The sequence below is a fragment of the Rhinolophus ferrumequinum genome, chromosome 4 (assembly GCF_004115265.2).
Source record: "Rhinolophus ferrumequinum isolate MPI-CBG mRhiFer1 chromosome 4, mRhiFer1_v1.p, whole genome shotgun sequence".
Taxonomy (NCBI): Eukaryota; Metazoa; Chordata; class Mammalia; order Chiroptera; family Rhinolophidae; genus Rhinolophus; species Rhinolophus ferrumequinum.
The window spans coordinates 52,124,546-52,140,858 of NC_046287.1; the positions used below are offsets into that span (position 1 = coordinate 52,124,546).

At 40.3% G+C, this 16,313-nt stretch overlaps 1 protein-coding gene and 1 pseudogene across 1 annotated transcript in view; one reads left to right on the forward strand and one right to left on the reverse strand.

Annotated features, from left to right (window-relative positions):
• Positions 1 to 9,597: 9,597 nt before the first annotated feature.
• Positions 9,598 to 16,313, forward strand: part of MYO16 (myosin XVI) — a 550,393-nt gene continuing 543,677 nt past the window's right edge. The window contains exon 1 of the mRNA XM_033105065.1: positions 9,598 to 10,067. The gene's annotated coding sequence lies outside the window, so the exon portion shown is untranslated. The remainder of the gene's footprint in view (positions 10,068 to 16,313) is intronic.
• The window catches only part of LOC117021170 (uncharacterized), a 42,443-nt pseudogene continuing 36,119 nt past the window's right edge, over positions 9,990 to 16,313 (reverse strand).

Genomic DNA, 16,313 nt, shown 5'->3' on the forward strand with positions numbered 1-16,313 from the left:
TGTGCCTTTCATATACAAATCAACCAGTCCAGACCCCCATAACCCAACCATGTCCTCAATGGGGCTCTCACACTTCCTTATTATTCCTGGGCCCTTATCACTCTAGGGCCAGTTACCAGACAACTAAGGATACCCCTACACCTGAGAGCGCACTAAAATTATTCAAACTAGCCAATCCTAAATCGGCTTACCTTGCCGAGTCCATTCCTTCCTATAGGAACCACAGTAAAGGCTCTTGCCTGTGTTTCCTCCTCCTTCCCTCTGCCTCCTGACGGACCCTGGTGCTCCCCGTGGGACCACACCAGGCACAGCAGGCCGCCTCCTCAGGATCTGTGAGTATAACAATTCATCTTTTCAATGAGTCATTTCCTGACCTAGTGGTCTCAACATATCTGAATAATAATAACATCCATATTTTAAAACACATATATGTTTAACTACATATGTAGTTGCTGTGTTACATATATGGGTATGTGTGTGTGTAGGTGTGTGTATGCAGTCACACATACGCACATATAAAATGTATATAGTTGACTGGCTTTTAATAAAATTACCCTGTTTAGGTTATTTTGGACAGAGAATTGTGCTATTTTTTTTTATATCTTCAATGCCTGTTATGCTAACTAATTAAATAATCATAGGGAGGAAAAGAACAGTTTTACAGTAGGTGGTATCCCTTCTAAATTTTCTAAACCTCGTTGGTAAGCTCTGTTTCTTTAATTATGTTATTTGTGGACATCACAACACTCTTCCCAGATTCACAGTGTGGGTTTCTAGTAAGAAGAGCTTCCCTGCTCTGGATTGAGGTATCACCTTGCTATCATTGTATATCACTGCAGTTTTTTCACTGAAATTTATAGTGTTTCTCTTACAGGCAGTTGCCAGTTACACCTTTTAAGCTTACCATGAAATGCTACTGTAAGAATCATTACCATCATTCAACATTTATGGGCCATGCAGTGTGAGGATGGGACCCTGAGGTACCAGACTTGGCTGAGTGTCAATCAGCCAAATGTAACATATTCTTCTGACCATGATGAAGGCAATCTTCGAAGAAAATCACATAGGTGGTAAAACTTAAAATAGGAGATTAAAGAACAAAACATTAAAAAATAAAAACCTTACATATTGCATTTTTCCCACAAGAAAAAATAAGCACTTAAGAACCTAAGAATGTACTGTTGACCACTTTGCTAATCATACAGTAAATTCTCCTCTCGTATAGCTTTAATAGAGGGAAAAGGAGGCTAAATCAAAGTTAGAGAGAGGCTAGGACTGAGATTGCCATTAAATGGCAGTGAGGGAAGAGATGAAGTTGAGTAAAGGCTAAATGAAGAGTGATAGAGAGAGAAAGTGGGCAATCGAGTGAGCAGCTGCTCAGGCCATAAACTGTGAGTAGGGTGGATTCAGCCCCAATTTAACCCACTTTTGAGGCCCTAGGGGACAGCTCAATCCAGAAAGCAGTACCGGCCAAGGGGTACTTTTGTGCGTTTGTCTTGTAAGGGGATACAATGCAACTTCTGGAGCAGAGTCTCCGAGCATCTTCCCAGCGGTGTGGGTAATGATGGCACTGTGTTGCATTTTCTCCTGAATTTGCTGATGCACAACATTCCGGTATCATAGAAAACGTCACAACACTTTCTCTGGGATGGTGGTGCCTTGGTGGAAGGAGCTTTGGAATCGGAAAACCAGACCTTGGTGTGACTTGATAATTGCCTCTCCAGCCAACTGAATGGATTTGAGCACCCGTTGACCTCCTTGAAAGATTCAGTTTTATTGGTAAAAGCAGATCAATAATAACAATTTAAAGCTTATACAAGGTTGCTGTAACATTCTCAAAGGAGATACTTTATACTACAATCTGTAAATAGGAAAGCCCAGAGTTGGGGAGCCCCAGAGATCAATGTGGCATGAGGAAAATGCGATGATGTTCAAGTCAGGCCCTGCCCTACCTCTGCTGAATCAGAATCTGTATTTTAACCGGATCCCCAGGTGATCTCATGCACATAAAAGATTGAGAAACAGTCTTTTAAATTACCTTAGTAGTAGGACACTCAACTTACTTTTCATACTCAAGAGAATTTCTTAGAGAAAGCTTATGTCCTAATGAAATTCTTCTCAATACATTGAGATATACCTAGCTCTGAAAAAATTCAGAAGAAAAACTTTTAAATGTAAACTAAAAATATAAATGATAAATTTAGAATAAAAGTCTAACTTTATGTGTTAAATTCAGAAGAGATGAAAAGATTATATAATTTGAAGTCACAGAATCTGAATTTGAGTCCTAAATCTTTCTCTTATTCAATCAAATCAATTGCAAAAATCTTGAAGCTCAATGACCTCATGCATAAAATTGAAGCGTTGATAATAATTCTTTTCAAAGAATGGTAAGATTAAAAGACCTGTCATATGTAAAAGTGGTATCTATTAATGCAGAAATTTTAATTGTTATTTTTGTTACTTCTATCTTAAAATGCTTGACATTTTCTAAACCTGTGTATCCTAACAGTAAAATTAGCTACACTCATTCTTGAAACACTGCCTGTTAGCCAAACTGGTTATGTGCATCTGTAAATGAAATGCCTTGTGGAAGGTACTTTTCTCAGACCAAAATAACAAGAAAGGAAAGTAGCTTCTCCACAGCAAGTAGTACACATTTATCTTGTGACAAATGCAAATGTTAAAAAGCATTATGTTTACATTCACTTTTACCACTTAGGCTGAAACAACTGTGAGGTCCAATTTTAGTGACCATTCATACTCAATATATTATTAATCAATTATTTATTATAGATGCCATTCTGTAAGACTTTACAATACACAGTGCCGTGCACCAATTACTTCTCTTTTCTCATCATATGGTTTTGCTTTTATTTGGTTTTTGCCTTTGTTATAAACTCATTCATTTATTCCTACTTTGTAATATTTCTCTGTGTAAGGTATCTTATGTCCTTTTGGAAAAAAGAGAAGAAGAAATATAAATAAATATTTCAGAATACTGTTCATAGAAAAGTTATGTTTAAGATAAATATACATTATACATACATACTACACACACACACACACACACATATATATACACACACACACATTATACATGTATACATTATATACACACATTATATAGATTTTAAGATTGCTTTTATGATGGAATCAAACTGAGTATGTTGAGTTAGGTATTAACTACAAATTACAATTGTACTTGGTATGGTTAAAAAAAATGAAATGTTGAAAATTCAAGTTTTGAACATTGTATATTCAGAGACCAATGATATTTTTGCTTTTATTCTTAGTGATTTTTCTAACCAATCAAGAATCTGGAACAAGCACATGAAAATCTAATGGCTAAAACAAACCACTTTGGTCTCTAGAGATTTATTTTAAATGATGCCTCATTTTCTCTAGCAAATGTATTCTAGTACAAAGAAATTTCTAAAATGCCCAAAGGTGATGGCATTTACACAATCGATTTGAAACAAAGCAAAATGATTGATTACAAAGATTTCGACATTGAAACAAATGGGGTCTCAGTAGCAAACTGGAACTCACGTTTAAGATTTAAGCACAGTTAAGAGACGCCAGTCCTTGGTTGAGAATCAAGCTGGCCTCTGGTGCATCAGACCTCAGGCAGGAGATGGTTTTCTGAGTCATGTACATGTGATATGCTTTCAAGAGGAACTTCTATCTGCCCTAGCCTCTTGACTAAGAAGAAACCACAACAACAACAAAATTATAGAATCAGAAAAACTGGCTTTGGGAATCGCTAGTCTTTGTTTAGCTTCCTTCCATCCTTCAGTGGTCTCTTTCATTTTTTACCTTTCTTTAAGTGTATTTTATGACTTACTAACAAATGGAAAAGAAATTTTGTCATCAATTACACTGATTAAAAATGAATTCTCTGTCATATGTCAGCTTCAGAGCTTTCAAACATTGTTTGTAAATATTTTCTTTTTACTTTCTGAAGAAAATAATTTGTTGTTAAGAAATTTCAGCTAATATGAAAGTAAGAATTTTTAGAAATAGGATGTGGATGCTATTCTTACCTAAGACAGTATCGTACTAGGGACCAGACTGACACTGAACCTGCTCACTATTTTCATGGTTCCATAAAAATCCAAAGTGTGAGCAGACTTCTGAGACAGTCCTGCTGCTTTCCTTTCCTTTTCCTTCTTCTGATGCTTTCTTAAAATTACCCTCAAACCCTACTCCTCCAAGCCCCCTGAGATGTTTATCTTGAGAACCATTTCTTAGGGTGGCCTCTCCTCTACCTGGTGCCTTTGCTTTCCACTGGTGTCCTGTAGCAGGGATGCTGTCATTTCCCATCATGCTGTGCCTCCATCTCAGCTTTGACAGTTTCTAGGATACTTGACATGACCAGAGGGGCAAGAAGAGTAGTTTAAGTGTCTGTCTGATATGTGTTTGGGGGACCTAGAAGGAGGTTGGATAAACTCTCGTGGATGAGCTTCTAAGATCATCCAAGATTCTTAAATCATGAAAGAGGTAGGTAGAAATTGAAGGATAAAATCTAAAACTTTTGCCTTTAAAACTCTAGAGGACAACATTTTAAATATAGGAAGGACAACATTTTAAATATAGGAGGACATTTTAAATCTATCATAAACAATATGTCTTATTGAGCTCATTTATAAATGTAAGATTAAAAAAACTACAAGAGAGAAACTGAAGCTGTTTTGGTCACTAGAATTTAATTTTAATTACAACAGTTTAAATGAATGTCTTATCTTTCTTGTCTTGATTAGCATAAAGCACAGTAGTAATTACATAAATCACTAAACCTGTCAGATGCAGCTAGTTGAATGTGTTTATTGCAATAATAAAGTCAATATACATATATCAATCATCCAGAATCGTTCAAATTATAATAAGGTTACATGCTCACTTATCCCAGTCATTTAATCACATCTTTAAAATTACGTAGATAACACTAATGAGAAATGGAGAAGAACCAGCTGTCTCATGTAGACTAGCAATATACTAACAAGTGAAATACCAGTGTCACAACAGAAATGAACCATAAGATTGTAGGTTAAGCGGACTTCATAAAGTTGTAGATAGAATCAGTTTCAATGTGAGGGTATTGATCTGGGAAGGAGCTTTGCTACAAATGAAGACAAGGGTTGGAGTCTTGGTTTGGAAAATACTTTTAGGTCCACATGTAAAAAGTCCATTTATATGGAAAAATGAGGGGCAACTAAGGGAGTAATTAAACTGGAATCAGAGTCAATGTGACCTTTATGCCTGGAAGGGACTAAGTATAAGGTAATAAGACCCAGGAAATAAGTATGTAGGACAGAACATGGACCCTGGGAGGAGAAGGAACAGATGTGGTTTTCTGCGACATATCTGGGCTGTGGAACTCAAGTGATGAACACACCAGTGGTGTCCCAGTTCTAAAAGCTTGATACTCCACTAGGAAAGCAATCTGCTTTGTGTTTGATAAAAGGAGCTCAATCTTAGACCCTTTGATGGAACTGAAATAGTTTTAATGTAAACTGTATTCTCTTCCTTGTAGCAGTGCTAAACATTCTTCTAAGAGAATTTAGCAGAAATGTTTTGTTCTCTTCGTTACCTCAGGAGTTTTCAGGACCACTGATTATTGCTTCATAATGACTGCTAGAAAACAAAAGGAGTGAAGGGACAGAAATATTGGGTAATTAAAAATGAAAAATTAAATATGTTTAAATCAAAAGAAAAACAATTATGCTTTTCAAAGTAAGAATATTTAAAAACGAAAAACATTTCTAGATCGTTGTTATGTTAATAAAATTGTAAATACTTCATGCATAATACATAGATTTTTAAATAGTTTTCACACCACAAATGCGGTCTCAATAACCACTAGTCAATGTCTGAAATTTTCTAAACTTCATCTTTTTGTCAATAAGTTCTGCATATGCAAATAACATTAGTGTCTCCATGGTAACTAATAAATGTTAATGTTGGCGTACAACCTCAGGTGTTCCAGAGTGAAATTCAAAACTGGCTCCCAAGGGGGGTCCATGGAGGGTAAGAAGAGACCACAGAAAGAAGTAGACCTTTCCAGATGGATAGGTGGAGGTTCTAATAAGCAAGGGAACTTACATGCAAGGCTTGTCCTGGGCATAGCAAGATGAGTAGATCTCTGTACCTGCCCATCAGAATCTTAAAAGTTTTAGAAAGGATTAAATGGGGTGCAGTCACTTATCCAGTCCTGATGGCCTCAAAAAGCCATTTCTCTCTCAAGGTTGTGTACTTGAAAAGGCTCTTTGTGTGGAAATGGCGGGCTGAACGTACTTTCCACAGACAGGGGAGGGTATGAGGAACCTGATATTCCCAGGGATTGCCAGCTGACAGATCAACAGTTGGTCACGTCCTCTTGATGGCCTTCTCCAATAGAATCACACTTTACATAAAAAGACACAGCTATTTTAAAAGTAAAAAGATAGAATGAGATACCATGCTAACATGATTCAAAAGAAAACTAGAGTGACCGGCCCTTTCAGTGTCAGAAAAAGTAGATTTAGTTGTAAAGAATATTATTAGGGATAAAGAAGATCATTTCAAAATGATAAAGTGGTCAATTCATTAGGAGTACATAATTCTAAACATTGTGCACTGAAAACAGAAATTCTAAACACACGAAGTAAAAACTGACGGAACTGCAAAGAGAAATATAAAAATTCACAAATATGGTTGAAGATTTCAACACCTTATCTCAACAACTGATGCAATACTCAGTTAGTTCAGGTTGCTACGACAAATTGCCGTGGGCTGGGTGACATATCAAAAGCACAAATTTATTTTTCACGGTTCTGGAGTCTGAAAGTCTGAGATCAGGGTGCCTGCATGGTCCTTCTGAGAAAAGTCCTGTCCTGAATCGCACAAGGCTGTCTGCTCATTGTATCCTCACAAGGCACTAATTCCATTTATGAGGGCGCCACCCTCATGACTTAATCACCTTCCAAAGATATCTCCTCCTAATAACATAACATTGGGAGTTAGGATTTCAACATATGAATTTGGGGGTGGGGAAGTTGGGGTAGGGAGGATACAAACATTGAGTCCATAGCAAATAGAGAAACAAGATTTTTATACAAATTGTGAAGCAAGAGTTATAACTGTGCATTGATTTTAAACATGATGCTGTGTTTCCCAATAATACATATGAAATTCTCTATTTTCTGGCACATACCAATACTTTTAGGTAGATAACTTCAGATGTGTTGTTTTATGGGAAATGAATGTCTCTGTTTCACAAATAATTGTTAATAATTACTTTAGGTTTAAATTACCAGTTCATTTGAGAAAGGTATATACCGTGTTTCTCCGAAAATAAGACCTAGCCAGACCATCAGCTCTAATGTGTCTTTTGGAGCAAAAATTAACATAAGACCCTATATTATATTATATTATATTATATTATATTATATTATGTTACATTATACCCGGTCTTATATTATATTAAAATAAGATGGGGTCTTATATTAATTTTTGCTCCAAAAGATGCATTAGAGCTGATGGTCCGGCTTGGTCTTATTTTTGGAGAAACACAGTAAGAGGTACGCTAGACTGTGAGTGTAATAACATACAAAGGATTCACTTCACAAAGTTTTCCATAAGGCGAAGCTAATAATTTATGTTCTGAAAATTGACAAAAACTTTAATTCAGGATGTAAAAGTAACTGCATTCTTTGGGGTTCTTAGTAAGACAATCTTCTTTTATTACTATGTAGGTCATGGGGCTGTGAAAGCGGGATCATGCATGCTTCTGTGCTAGCAAAAGAATTACTATTTCAGAATCTGATGCCTCCATGTAAACAGAATGCCCGCCCATGGCTAGCCAGCATTTATAGTTCACTTTAAAGAGAAAAATTTCCTCTGGGAAGTGAACCAATATTGACATTCTTAATAATATATTGCCTACATGCTTGGATAGTATAATCGTTTTTTAAAACCTTATCAGAATCACTTGTGTATTTGAAGCCACTGTGATGACTACATGAGCAGAATGTTATGGGAATAGCTAGACTACAAACATGATGCTTTTTTTAATGATTTATGGGCTTTTTCTTTATGTAATTTCCTTTCAGTTTCTTCTAATAACTAGAAACTGCTAATGTAGAAACTTTGATATATGCTAGATAGAAACATATATTAAATATATCCCCTATATTTGAGACATATAAGCACTTTAGCAATACAAAGCCCGAACTCTGCTGCTGAATGAATCCACATTAGTATTTTAATAGGCACCTTTGGTTTGATGTTTGTAGAGTTTTGAAGTGCTGGTTACCAGAGCTAACTTTTGGAGAGGTAAATCTGTGCAAAGTTCTTCTATACATACCTTTTAATATAGAGAGAAATAAAATGGTTTCACATATTATTCAACACAGTAACCATACAAATGGGTAATAGTCCTCATAGCCCGTTTCTATTTCTTGGCACCAATGTATAAAATGCCAAGAAAATAATTAGGTGCTGAGCTATTTGTATTATTTTTAATTCACAGTCATTCTTACTTGTCTACATTATTCTTAGTACTATTGTTGAATTGCTTTGATAAATTCGATGACTTTGTAAATTATTTTTATAAGAAGTAAATCTGACGTGGGACCCCAGTCTTGTCAGATTATGTGTGGAAAACATTTCCATATAGCCTCATTGTAATTATAAGGTAAATTAATTCATTTAATTGACCCTATCTTAAAATTCACAAAATATATTCTAAATCACAGAAAACATATGAGCTATAAATGAAAATTAAAACAGTATCTCAGAATCATTATTTAATCCATTCCTGAACATACAGTGGTATAATGACACTGAAGTATGAAATTTACAATCCACGAAGAGAACTCTAGATTCTCTATTTTTCGTATGTGCACATATCATGATTTATTCAGCTACCCAATAATTAATATGGTTATAAACTAATTTGAATAAACAGTTATTGAGTATGTGTTATATACAAGGCCCTCTATTACATACTATTATGTGTGTGTATATATGTGTGTGTGTATATATATATATATATATATCTGTGTGCATGTATATCATATTAACCCCAGAATTATCCATATATCATGTAGCCCTCATGGCAAAATGTGGACAGGGAAACATGTTTACAGAGCCAGCCAAGAACAAAATTTGGAGGTGGTGGGGGTGGAAGCCTTCTATTTTGTCATGAAAATTGCAACAGAGAGCAGTTCCCTAGAGAAAGGCTTGTCCTTGCCCACGTTCATCTTGTCCCACGTTGAAGTTCATATATTAGAGCAGATTTTAGAAGAATCTCAGAGGCTTTCAAATCCTAGAGCGGAAAGAACTCTTATGGCCTCTGTATCTTTAAAAAGGGTCACTCATCTGCCATAGTCCCCCCGATGGCCTTTGTTCTGGTCGGGCTGCTCAAGGGGGATGCCCGCTCCAGGTCACAACTGCCCGGCCATTGGGCAGATGACCCACCTCCAGGCCACCCTCTTCCCCTCCTGTTCCCTCGCTTCTTGCAGAAGTCGGAACAGAAAAGTTTGAAGAGTGAGCCCTATTCTTAGATTCGCAGCAAAGCTAGAGGAGGGAGAACCCGAAGGGGAGGATCGAAGGAGCTGGAAGTGGAGAGAGAGGCGCGGTCTTAGACAACGCGTGAGAGTGTGGGAAGGAGGGAGGCAGGGGACCTGGAGGGGCCACCCGGGAGGGGCTGAAGGGAGGCGAGCTTCGTATCCTGGCTGAGGCAGGCAAGTGAGACACAGAACTACGGCAGGCAGCGGGTGGAACGGCGCCCCTGGGAGCTGGAGGAGTTCACCCCCGTGGCCGGTAGGGCGCGCGGGGAGGGGCGAGTGTGTCGGTAGACGCTGCGCTCCGACCGACGAGTGAGCACAGCCCACCGGGTGGCGAGCGGCAGTCACCAGTCTCCCGCGGTTCGGGTGGCGCTCACTGCGCCCGCTCCAAGCGCGCAGAGGACCCGCCGCACAGCGCCCGGGCGCACCCGCAGCCCCTCACCGGACGCACCAGGAATCGATTCCCGTGAACGCTAGGCCTGCGGCACCCGGCTCCCACAGACCCTTCTCCAGCAGGTAGGAACCGATTGGGAAGCCGTGCGTGGTCTCCATCGCAGGGCAGTTGACCAAGCAGCCTTGCCTCCAGGTGTAGAGGTCGGCGGGGCTCAATGCTCTCCTATCCCGTAGCGCTTGCGACTCCGGGAGGGTGCGGTGCTCGCACCTGCATCTCCGGGTACCTACCTTGATTCCCAGAGTAGAGAGGGCGCGTGGAGAGGAGGGACGCGGGGAGATCTGTGGACGCGAGCTGAGAACAGAAGCGGTCTGAACTCTGGACCTAGCCCAGGAGAGGAGGCGAAAGTGGCAGTTTAGAGGAACAGGGAGCCTCTCGTTGCTACGGGAGATGGGCGAAGCCGAGCGGTCACCTATACGACCACTGTGGGAGAGGCAGGGAGTTCTTCTTCGTTCCCTTTTTTTGTTTGTTTTTGGCGGGGGGGATGGAGGGAGCATGAAAGAGCGACACTTCAGAGAACAAAGATGTAGGTGTGAAGGAGGGCTCCCAAGCTGTTGCGTCTTCCACTGATCTTCCACGACCTGTGATTGAGACTCCCGCCGGACAATATCAGCTCCATTGTCTTGAGGGACCGGAGACTGTGGTGGGCAAAGTGGGAGGCATGGCACCGGGGGCTCTTCATTCACGGCGCGCACACACACACACACATTCACACACACACCCACCCCCGTCCCCTGCCCAGTTCCCGCCCGGTCTTCCCTGGCTGGGTAAAACCAATTAGGTCGGTGGAAGTAGTGGGTTTAATTGGTACCTTGGACGCCCCTGAAAGGTAATGGAGATGATTTTCATCAAGTTCTCTTTTGCATTTCTGTAATTTATTGAAAAGCTGTAGCTACTGGCTCGTGGATCAGATCTCTGTTTTGGGGGAGTGAGCCAAATACATTTAAATTGTGTGTTAATCATTTGCCACTTGGAAGAATCATTTAGCCATTGGAGGAGCAGGGACTGTGTTTTGTTAAGCAGGGCCAAGTAAAACTTAGCTGCTCTGAATTGGCCAGAGGAGTCAGTGAGCAGAAGAGACAGGAGGGAAAGGCGGTCTTTATCCTCCCAAGTGCAAAAGCCCCGGAAGCGCTCATCCTCTTTGAGTCCTGGCTTTCTTTGAGGATCTCATAAAATGTCTGGAATCTGTTCAGGTGAAGCTTAAAATGTCTCACACGTATTTGCCCCAGTGGGGGTACTTATGGAGCCTCTGTAGTCTTATTCATGCATCTCCTGGTGATTTTCACTTCGAATCAAGAGAAAAAACAAGGGACCCTAAGTCATCCTTGAGCTCCTGAAATTAAAGCCACAGGACTGAGGAGGGAGCAACCACCCGGACACTCAGCTTCTTCTTTATGGGATCACTGCATAGTTATCAAAGTAAATTAAATTTTACTCTTGATATTGCTAAAGGCTTTGAAGGTAATTTGTCATCCTAGGGTTAAAACGTGTCTATTTGTATGAAGTTGTTTAGCTTATTAGGATTATGCAAACATATGTGACATTAACAGCTATGGCCCCTTATCACATGTGATCAAGCTGTGTGAGCATATGAGATTTATATTTGATGGACTTTTTGGAGACCAGAATATATGGCATTGCTTAAGAAACAGTATTAATATACCCCAGGGATGTAGTAGTTGTTGTGAAAATCAGCCGGAGTGTGATATTTACTAAAGGAAAACTGAGTTTAATCAATGAAATTCCATCTAGAAGGCATGATGCTATAGTGGACTTTATCTGTGTCCTGTGAGAACTGGGGGAGTGAACTAATTTGTTCAGTACACACTAAAATAGCTAAATGATTTTATTGTGCGATTAATACTTTAAAGATGTTTTCTTTGGTTTGAGAATGCTTGAGGATGCAAGCTTCAGTAGCTACTGTGGCAGGCGTTAATGTGATGTGTGGAGAGGTCAGTGCTCGGGAAGATAAAGGGGAATGCTCACTAGATATCAGCCCGCCGAAGAACGTGGATGTTCTTGAAAAAAATAGAACCATTTCCTACTCCATAAGAAATCAGAAAATAAAATCTGTTGAGTAAAACCATAATACATATAGGTGCACATAATCTGTGCACCTATATATATGTAGGTAACTTGCCAATCATTAAATATGGTAAACATTTACATAAGTGAGAAAAGATATTGTATTGGAACTGGGATATTTGAAAACGATGCTTCTTTACATTTGAGCCTGTGGTTGGTTAGCTGAGCATTTCAAATGTTCAGTCAATGTATCTGCCCTTTTGGGATCTTATCACCAGGGCAAATCTGAGCCAATGACAGCACATGTTCATAGAATGAGAAAACACCAGGGCAGAGAGGAGCTTGTAGAATGATCTGCTCAAGCTCCCTGTACAACAAATGAAGAAAATGAGGCTCAGAGGACTTAGGTCATTGTTTCAAGATCACAGAGCTAGATCTTAGCAAGGTCTTTGCTCTTTCTACCAAGCAGAAGTCTCAGATGTGTGGGAAGACAGGGGCTTTGGTTATTTCCTCCTGAGAGGAAGGCGTACAGGTGAAACCTTTCATAGATGATTAAGTTATGACACCAATGATCTTCTCCTCACCCCCTTCCGTTGTGGGTCTCCTTCTGCCAACCCTTCTTCCAGCCACTCCTTTGTTCTATTCTTCTCTGTACTAAGAATAATACATTGTTCTGTAAGAGTTCCAGAGAGCAAAGAGTGAGCATATCAGGAGATCAGGAAACATTAAAAATGCATACAAGTTACCTATGTAGGTTTAAGAAAAAGTTCAGGCATAAGAAAAGATGATTTTTTGCTTGAAGTGCATTGAGGTGAGGAAGCAGTCATACTCGGAAGTAAAGTCTCCTTTACCCTTAGAAACTGAGAAGCTCATGGTAACAACACCTGACCATTTCGTAAGGTGCTTTTCCACCTGAGATCTCCCTTGATGTTCTCAGCTGCCTATGGAATGATGCAGGGTAGACACGGTCATTCCACATTCCCTATTTCTGATCACCAAAATCTGTTCCTTCTTCCTCATATCAAAACCCCCAGGCAAAATTAGGTGCCCTTCTGGAGCTCCCCTATAGGTGAGGGATAATCACATTGCATGTTACCATCCCAATTCTGTTCTCACCTTCACATCCCCATCACCTGCCTGGGATTTGGCCCTGAGTAAGGACTCACTTGATGCTTTTAGAATATACTGAGCTAATGAGTTAATTGAAATCAAGCATTTCTCCTCAACTGGCCTCTTTTAAGCTTGTACTTTTTTTCAAGGGAATGTGCCAATAATTTTTAAATGATAAAAGGATGAAAAAAATTTTAACAGTTCTCTTGTGACCTTTCCTGAGAATGAGCAGTTATTCAAGTACACAGTAACTTGACTTAGAAAAGGTTGCATATCACTAAGGATAGGACAGTGTGCTCCCCAGCCTGCCAACTCTAGATTTCCTGGAGGTGCCAAGAAAGTGGACTTTCTCAGCTCACCCCAGACCTACAGAATCAGAATCTGGGGTGAAACAAAGGACACTCCCTCCACCAGCCCTGAGTGATTTTCCTAAGTACTGCATTTGAGGACCACAGTTATCATTCAAGAATTCACATTTAGTCTCTTCCACCTAGCTAGAATCACCTCTCTTCCCTATCTTACATAGGAATCTGCAAAGATTGTCTTACATTTTTTATCCTCGTGTTTGATTCCAGTAACTAGGAAGACTTGACAATAAACCAGGTCTTTTGTTCTAAGGAAGTTTAGATTCACATTTATTTAACTGTAATGAAAAAACATACATAAACAAAATGATGCTGTTTTTCAATAGATTTGTAAACTTTAAAGTGCCAGAATCGTATCAACTGATTTATTTTATATCCGACACAGGATTACAATACTTTGTATACAACTGTGTTAAAGGAATTATTTTAAATGACCTAGTCCTTATAATTTCTGCAATGCGTTTATTTCTTTGGATTTGGAAGAGGCTGGGCATAGGGTGTCTACATTCACTCACCTTCATTAGAGTTCATTCCTCAGGCTCTGCATTCCAGCTTCTTTCTGTTCAGATGATGCTACTGCACTTGTTCTCCCACTCTTCTGTCTTCTCACTGAACAGCATTTGACAGCAGACGTCCCACCTTTTAGCTGCTACTGGTTCCTTTATATCGTCTTCTCTGACTTTGCTTCTCTTGTCTTCCTCTTCAGATTGGTTCTTCCATACGCTTCCCTTTGGCCTCTGCTTCTCCTAACTTCCCTATTGCACTGGGTTTCTCTTCCACTCTCTACATGCCTCTGGCTGAGCTCCAGACTTTCATCTCTAGTCATGACTTTTTGTTGTTGTTGTTGTTTCTGTACTTTTCGACCTGTATCTGCCTGTAGGACACCTTACCTATGTGTTCCATACCAAATCTGGTTTCGCATGTCCAAACTGTAGTTCATAATCTCTGTTACTTTCTCCAAGTCTACCTGTTACCCCTGTTTATTTCCTGCCTCAGTGGAGGAAGCACCATCCACAGTCTTTTCATTTATTTGCTCTTCCTTTCCCTCCTCCACTTTCCATTTCCTGTCAGTCATCAAGTCTACAATTTATCTTACAAGTATTGCTGAGATTAGTCTCCTCTATTCTGATCTTTTTGTGGTTGCCCTTGGTCAACTCTTCATCACCCCCTGCCAGGGATATGGGATCAGTTCCTAATTCGTCTTCCTACTCTAGTCTTCCCCTCATATCGTCTTCTAGTTGCCAGAGTAATTTATCTTAAATGCAAATTTGGCCATGAGACTTCTTGTGGAAAAGATTTCAGTGATTTCCTGTTGTCCATGGCATGCAGTGCACACTTCTCTGCATGTCCTCAGTTTTCCTTGACCCCACCCTCTAGCCTCCTCTCGGCTCTCCTGACCTACATCTTCGGCCTTGGACAACACCAACTTGCTTGCAGTTCTCCAACGGAACTTAGCATTTCTTAATCTGGAGATGTTATTCATGCTCCTGTGGGCCGGGCATGTGCTTCTTCTCGCTTTGCTCAGCTGGAGTCAAAGGCAGACCATTTTTCTCCAAACACTCTTGCCCCATAGATGTCCCTCTTTGGACCTCTCCTTACTGCCTGGGCATCTTGTGCTTAATCCTTAGTGTTCCCTTCTCTGTTTGAATGTCCAACTTTTCCTGGTGCTGTAATTACTGCTTCCTTATTCATCTTCGTGTAAGCCTCTAGAGTGGGTAAATGTTATATGAATGGATATAAGCATTGCACAGGCAAAAGGCAAAGTGCCTTAGAGGCCTGAAAAATGCCCTTTGGAGATTCTAACCCCACAGTTCCCTACACTCTGCCCACCTGGAGACTTCATCTCACTCTTGTAAACCCAAATTAATTTTAGATAGTAAAAAGAACATTAAATATTTACTTGAGTAAAAGGAGCTGCAGCTCGGGAGACGGTCTCAAGTAGCAACCTAAATTGTGTTCCATCAAGACAAAGGGGAGGTCATCTTTTATAGAGAAAGTTCCCAGCCAAGTTCCCAATTTTATGGGAATGAGGATGCCAGATTGTGCAGTTCTGATTGGTCAGTATAGAAGCAAACAAAGATACAATTTGCACAGTTCTAACTGGACCGGGTACGTCTCATTCTGCTGATAGAAAGATGAAACCAGGGCTTCCCCTGCAGTGGTTCACTCAGAAAGTGTCAATAAGTCCGATGCAGTGAGGGAAACTGGAGTTCAGTCTAAGGGTCTCCTCTGTCAGCAAATGGCCACTAGACTCTTGCTATACATAAAATTTGGGCCCTCAGTTGACCATGGGAGTCCCTCTCAAGAGATAAATTCCTTCTTAGGGTTCACATTGTCAATTGATGGTTGTTGGCACCAATTTGGGGTGAGGTGAAGAAGGGATCTTTATTCTGTGCAAACAGGTTGATTGCGATACAGCCAGGCTGGGAGAACAGCAGGGCTGTGGAGCAGCTCCGTAGTACAGCTCAATTATGAAGCATCACAGCTGTGGAACACCTTGGCTGTGAGGTGGCCCTGAGGTGAGGTGACCCTTGGGTGAGGCTGCTCTCTGGCGAGACAGCTCTGCTCTGCTCTCTGTGTGTCAGCTCCACTCTGCCCTGGTCTCCTTTGTCTGCTCTTCTTCGCTCTGGTCCAGCGAGATGTCTTTGATGTTTTATCTTTAGTGTTTCAGTACCAGCCAGGGAAATTCAGTCTTCAGTCTTTGGTGGAAAGGGAAAGTGTGCTCCCTCAGTCAGAGTGGAACTAACTTATATAGAAGAAGTCCCTGGCCCTGGTCCCTGATTGGTCCATCCTCACACAAATAAGGACTCC